General features: G+C 35.8%; 1 long non-coding RNA gene across 1 annotated transcript; it reads right to left on the minus strand.

The window, feature by feature from the left end:
• On the minus strand, positions 1-4,858 carry LOC132749961 (uncharacterized). The gene is made up of 3 exons (XR_009628483.1): positions 2,896-4,858; positions 1,956-2,139; positions 1-162 (listed from the first exon to the last, which is right to left on the minus strand). It is a non-coding gene; the product is annotated as an uncharacterized LOC132749961 (long non-coding RNA).
• Between the last annotated feature and the right edge of the window lie 711 nt (positions 4,859-5,569).

Consider the following 5,569-nt stretch of genomic DNA (forward strand, 5'->3'; position numbering starts at 1 on the left):
GTTAAGAAACTTGAACGTTTCTTTTAAAGTTTGTCTCGTTTTTGTAAGATATTGTTCCATATTAATGACAAATAGTTGATCCTCCTTAAATACAGACAGGAGTTCTTCCATGTAAAAGGCATAAAAACCAGCTCGGAAACTTTCAGCCAAATACTGACTCCCCTGAAATATGAAATGAATAAATGTTATTTGTATTAGATCATACTATTGCTTATTTATGGTTAATTTTCAAATACAATATTTTCATATTCATCGGCCAAATCAGTTGAATACGATGGGGTGGAAACTATATATCAAACAAGAATAGTATTGCATTAGTATCACTGGTGATCACGCAAAAAAGAAAACAGGTTTGTATATATAGATAATAAAAATATGTCAATAAGATTAACATATCTAAGGTGAGACAAAATAGTTTCATATGAAATGTGTAAAGTGAATAACAATATTTTCCATTTAAAGGCACAGTATGCAGAAAAGGAGGGTTACATAGTAATTGTTTAAGAGATATAACTGTAGAAAGAGTTGAATGAAATAGTTGGAATTTAAAATTTTCCTTTTACTGAGCTAAATTCATTTCTAAGAGAGCTGACCTTTTTGGCAGATACTGGTAGTCCAGTTTAAGAACGTAGGCCCGTGACACAAAAAGCGGAAACATTTTAATTAGTTAACGAGAAAAAGTAGCAGACAAGTAGGAAAAAAGAAAGAGAATCCACCAAATGTACAGAGTTATTACATTGAATGGTATTAAATTTACATAGGTAAAGAGGGATTAGATGAAAGGTGAAATGCAATGAAAACTAGAAATGAGGCTGATCCTTTGACCCAGAACGTGTCCTTTAAGCCTCGGTCTCACTTACTCCCGGCAGAGCCCAGGATCATCCCGGTTAGTTACCGGGATGATCCAGGACGATCCGGGGTGAAATTAGTGTTGCGGTCACACTTACCCCGGCAGCACTACGGTAGTTCTCAACTAACAACCCAGGATGCACTCCGGATCATCCAGGCAGAGCCCAGGTGCAGCTACGGTTCATGCCGGTGCTTCCCCGGTCGTTCCCGGATGACGCCGGAAGAGCCCCGGTTGACCCAGGCAGAGCCCCGGTCGATCCAGGCAGAGCCCCGGCAGAGCCCAGGACGATCCAGGCAGAGCCCCGGTAGAACCCCGGTGGATTGAAAACGCCCGAAAATGATAACATTGATACATAATTTTTATTTATTATAATATCTATTGTTCCAATTGTAATTCATGATGATTTTCTGAAAAATCCTTATGCCATACTGGATAGAAGGGAAATAGGAGGGGTTTTAAAATACCAGCAAGTGCAATCACCGCAAATTGTCGTTATTTTTGAAAATGATCCGGGCTTTTCCGGGGCTCTACCGGGATCAACCGTAGCTCTACCTTTATCATCCGGGCCTCTGCCTGTAGTTGCCGGGGCTCTGCCGGCATATTCCCGGGGCTCTACCGTAGCTCTACCGACTATATCATACCCGGATCAATCCCCGGTTTGTGCCGGCAGAGCTACGGTGCTTCCCCGGTTTAACCCCGGTCGTTCCCGGCAGAGCTAAGGATGAAGCCGGCAAAGCTATACCTTCCCGGATCATCCCGGACCACCCCGGTGATATTAAATATTTTATTCCAACCGAGATCGAATGCCAGATGTTCCCGGGTCATCCCGGATCATCCAGGACGTTGCCGGCAGAGTTACGGATGTACTCCGGTTGTTCCCGATCGTTCCCGGATCATCCCGGACGTCTACCGGGGCTCTGCCGGGATGTAAGTGAGACTGTAGCTTTATAATTCACGAGAACAGTATCATGGTTAGAGAAACCCCAAGAAAAGTTTCAAATGAGAAAGCACTAGGTCTGGTGTCAAATGCTTTACATTCTTTGGAACCTGGATATGAAAGGAACCTGAATATATGGATATGAAAGGAAACAACATTTTGTACTACCTGTGGAAGTCCTTTTTCAAATTCTTCATCATAAATACAGCGTCTCATCGAGAATTTATCAAAGCATATCGTGTATTCGTCTATCAATGTTTTGGCAACATGATGAAACTTGTTCGCTGCTTCATGTTCATCAATATTATGTTCACTGCTTAGTTTAATCTGATGCATAAAGTCCGAAAATAGTCTGAAAGTTAAAGTCGAACATGTAATATAATTATAATGCTTGTATACTGATTGTTATGAGTACATGTATATAGATTGTGTAGAATTTGAACATTTTGCAACTCGTTTGGTATTTTGACATTTTAGCTGAACATGTACGTGTACGTGTATAATCATAAACACAAATTATTTACACAAATGACATAAAGTGCAAAATGAAAAGACAATAGCAGTGGCATTGTGTTATACTACATTTGTAAATTATTATGCCATCAATTTTAAGGGTCTTTTTTTCTTTCCCTTTTTTTTCTTCTGTTTTTCTTTCACGATTTTCACTGACATGACTTCATGTAGCTAGAACATAGATCATTGCGGATTATAATTTGATATTAAATTTTGTTAAGCAAGAATCCCTTGCATGGTTCTCCTTAGCAAAAAAAAAAAAACATTTCTAACAAAAGTACTCAAAATAAGAGATAACAAACAACCATTACAGCAAGTTATGTGTCATAAATGCTTGTCTATTTATAAAAACCAAAAGACAATTTTTTTTTTAATTTACAACCCGCGTAGTTAACCGTCTGAAAGCCGAATGAAGTTTCTTTCTTTCTATTCGATCAATTTACTATTTCGACTTATTTTAATGTGACTGATTCTGTTCATAAAAGCAGAGACATAGATTACATAGTTATCTATGTCTCTGATAAAAGCTAATTAAATGTGAACTATCTTTTCACCCCACCCCCTAGCACCGGGTTAAAACAGCAGAGACACTTACCTTGACACTGGATTACTAAAAATAATGATAATCTTTACATCAGGCGTCAAATGTTTGATATAATGGAAATTGGTATACAGTAACGTGGTTCCGTTAATCCTTCGTTGCCGGGCATCAGCTTCCAGCCTGTGTGCATATGAAGATTTGCTGGCGTGGCTTCCGCTTTGAAATAAATAAATAAAGGGTATAAATGAGCCGCGTCACGACTAAACCAACATAATGGGTTTGCGACCAGCATGGATCCAGACCAGCCTGCGCATCCGCGCAGTCTGATCAGGATCCATGTTGTTCGCTTACAAACCCTTTAACAAGTAGAGATCAACAGTAAAAGTATATTGGTTCCATTTCTATGTGGTTGATTCCCGAAATAGAAGTAACATTTAATGTCTCTGTTATTTAACACATGAATAATGTACGTTAAAAGAATAAAATGTTCCGGAACAAAATATTACTTTGCTATTTTAAGAAGAGTTTTATCCAATTAGCTGCACAGCTTGCTTTAAGGCTATTTATTGCCATTTTTATTTCATAAATGCATTTTGGAAGTATTCTCTTTTTAAATCCGAACAATAATTAATTTTATCACATATATAGCTTTATACACCTTAAGAGTTAAAAGTTTAACAATATTATAATAATATGTGTAAAGGTGTATAATGTCCTTCCTTTAAACTTAGTCTCAATACAGAGAAAGTTTAAGAAAAGAAACGTGTAAATCTTATACTCGCCACTAAAAATCATACGACTGACTCACGCCATTAGACTTTGAAATTGAGTATTTATTTATAATCATGAAAAAAAGAATGTACTGATGTAGGCGATTTTCGAATTTTGAAAGATTATTTTTTAAATAAAACTCGGATAAACATTTTCATTATAGGCGAAATATTTTAGGTTTCATGAGGATCCATCCGCCCTTTCAGGCACTGAGAGAACGATCCGACCGAACGAAGTCTGTTTAATGGTTCAATAACTGATCAGGGGAGGTAACTACCAATTTTTATTTTATGCTTTTCAGTGGATTACTGATTTATCCGTGAAAATTATATTTGATAATTTCACAGTGAAAATTATCAAAATATAATTTCACACTTTTCAATGACGAAACTACTTTTTTAAGATTTTCTCCATGTGGTACCTCAATTTTATTTTTTCTGACTATTCCGACAATGTCAGGCTGTTTAAAGAAAAGCAAAAGTGGAATTGATAAATAACTTATATGTCAAAAGTAATAAAAAGAAGAAAACTTACAGTATGTTACTTCTATTCATTCAAAATACCAATCACCAAATATCGTCTCTTTAATTTTTTGTTTCATTTTTACAGTCTGAAAAAATCATTCCTTCCACGTGCAAAACTGCTCTTGATGACATTTGGGAATATTTAAGTATCCTACGAGCAATAACTGCCGTATGCTTTATGAAAACTTGAAAAGCAATGGCAGCTTTCAGTCGTAGAATATGTAAAAAAAACCAGCGTTCGTAAGGCTTCCAAAGTTTCCAATTTCCTATCCACTTTTTTTAATGTTTACACATCTGTCAACACTTATTTATTGTCTGTTACAATCCTCAAATAAGTTTTCTTTCTTTTAAAAAGGTGTATGACTAAGAAATCCAAATGATATCCCTCTGAATCAAACACAATTATTTTCCTCCAGTGAAATACACAACTTTAAAAATGGCGGCCGCTTACATTTAACAAAGCAAGGTCTAATATAAATTCGCAGTCAGTAACAGAAATATGGATGGATGGTTGGACTTTTTCTCCAACTAGATTTGTTTGTTTTTATTATTTAAACAAGCGATCAGACATATGTTTTTAATCAAATGAATACTATCACCACCATTCAACGTTGATTGTGGAACTTATTTTTCAGCCCATGACTTCTTGTATTTAATGAGAAATTCGACTTTTTTGAGGCTCTCGATGGGGAAAACAGATTTTAATATTAACGTAAATATTAAGGAAATTTCGTTTTAACTTGTTTTTAAGCATAAAAAAAAAAGAAAATTTGTTTGTTTGTTGTGTAAGATGTAATTTTATTTCATCTCGTGAACTTTAAAAATAGTATTCTCACTCGTGGCTACGCCACTCGTGAGAATACTGTTTTTAAAGCCCACTCGTGAACTTTAAAAATAGTATTCTCACTCGTGGCTACGCCACTCGTGAGAATACTGTTTTTAAAGCCCACTCGATGAAATAAAATTTCATCTTACACACAAACAAACAAATATCCTCTATATATTCTGCACCGACAGATGAGCTGTGCGCTTTTGAAAAGTGTAGTGCGACACGCGCAAAACTGACTTATAGCATCTTGTACTGTATGAAACACAAAAAAATAATGTTTTACTTGTTGTTGTTGTTGTTCTTGCTGATGTTGTTAGTTGTTGTTTTTATTTTGTTGTTGTTTTTTTCACGCTATAGTCTATATTAACATTTTCGCAATTTATTTATCTATTTAATTATTTATTTATCTATTTATCTATTTATTTATTTATCAATTTATAAAACAATTTCATTAAGAATATGATTATATGCCAGAGAAAACCGCGAGCAGCATGCGCAAAAATCGCAGAAAGAGGAAACGAACGTCGCATAGGAACTTACCAGTTATACATTTATTAAGTGGTGATCCTCCGTCTCGTGCAATTCTGAATGCCGTCTGCTGCGC

The sequence above is a fragment of the Ruditapes philippinarum genome, unplaced genomic scaffold (assembly GCF_026571515.1).
Source record: "Ruditapes philippinarum isolate M1 unplaced genomic scaffold, ASM2657151v2 ctg7059_1_1_1_1, whole genome shotgun sequence".
In the NCBI taxonomy this organism is placed as follows: Eukaryota; Metazoa; Mollusca; class Bivalvia; order Venerida; family Veneridae; genus Ruditapes; species Ruditapes philippinarum.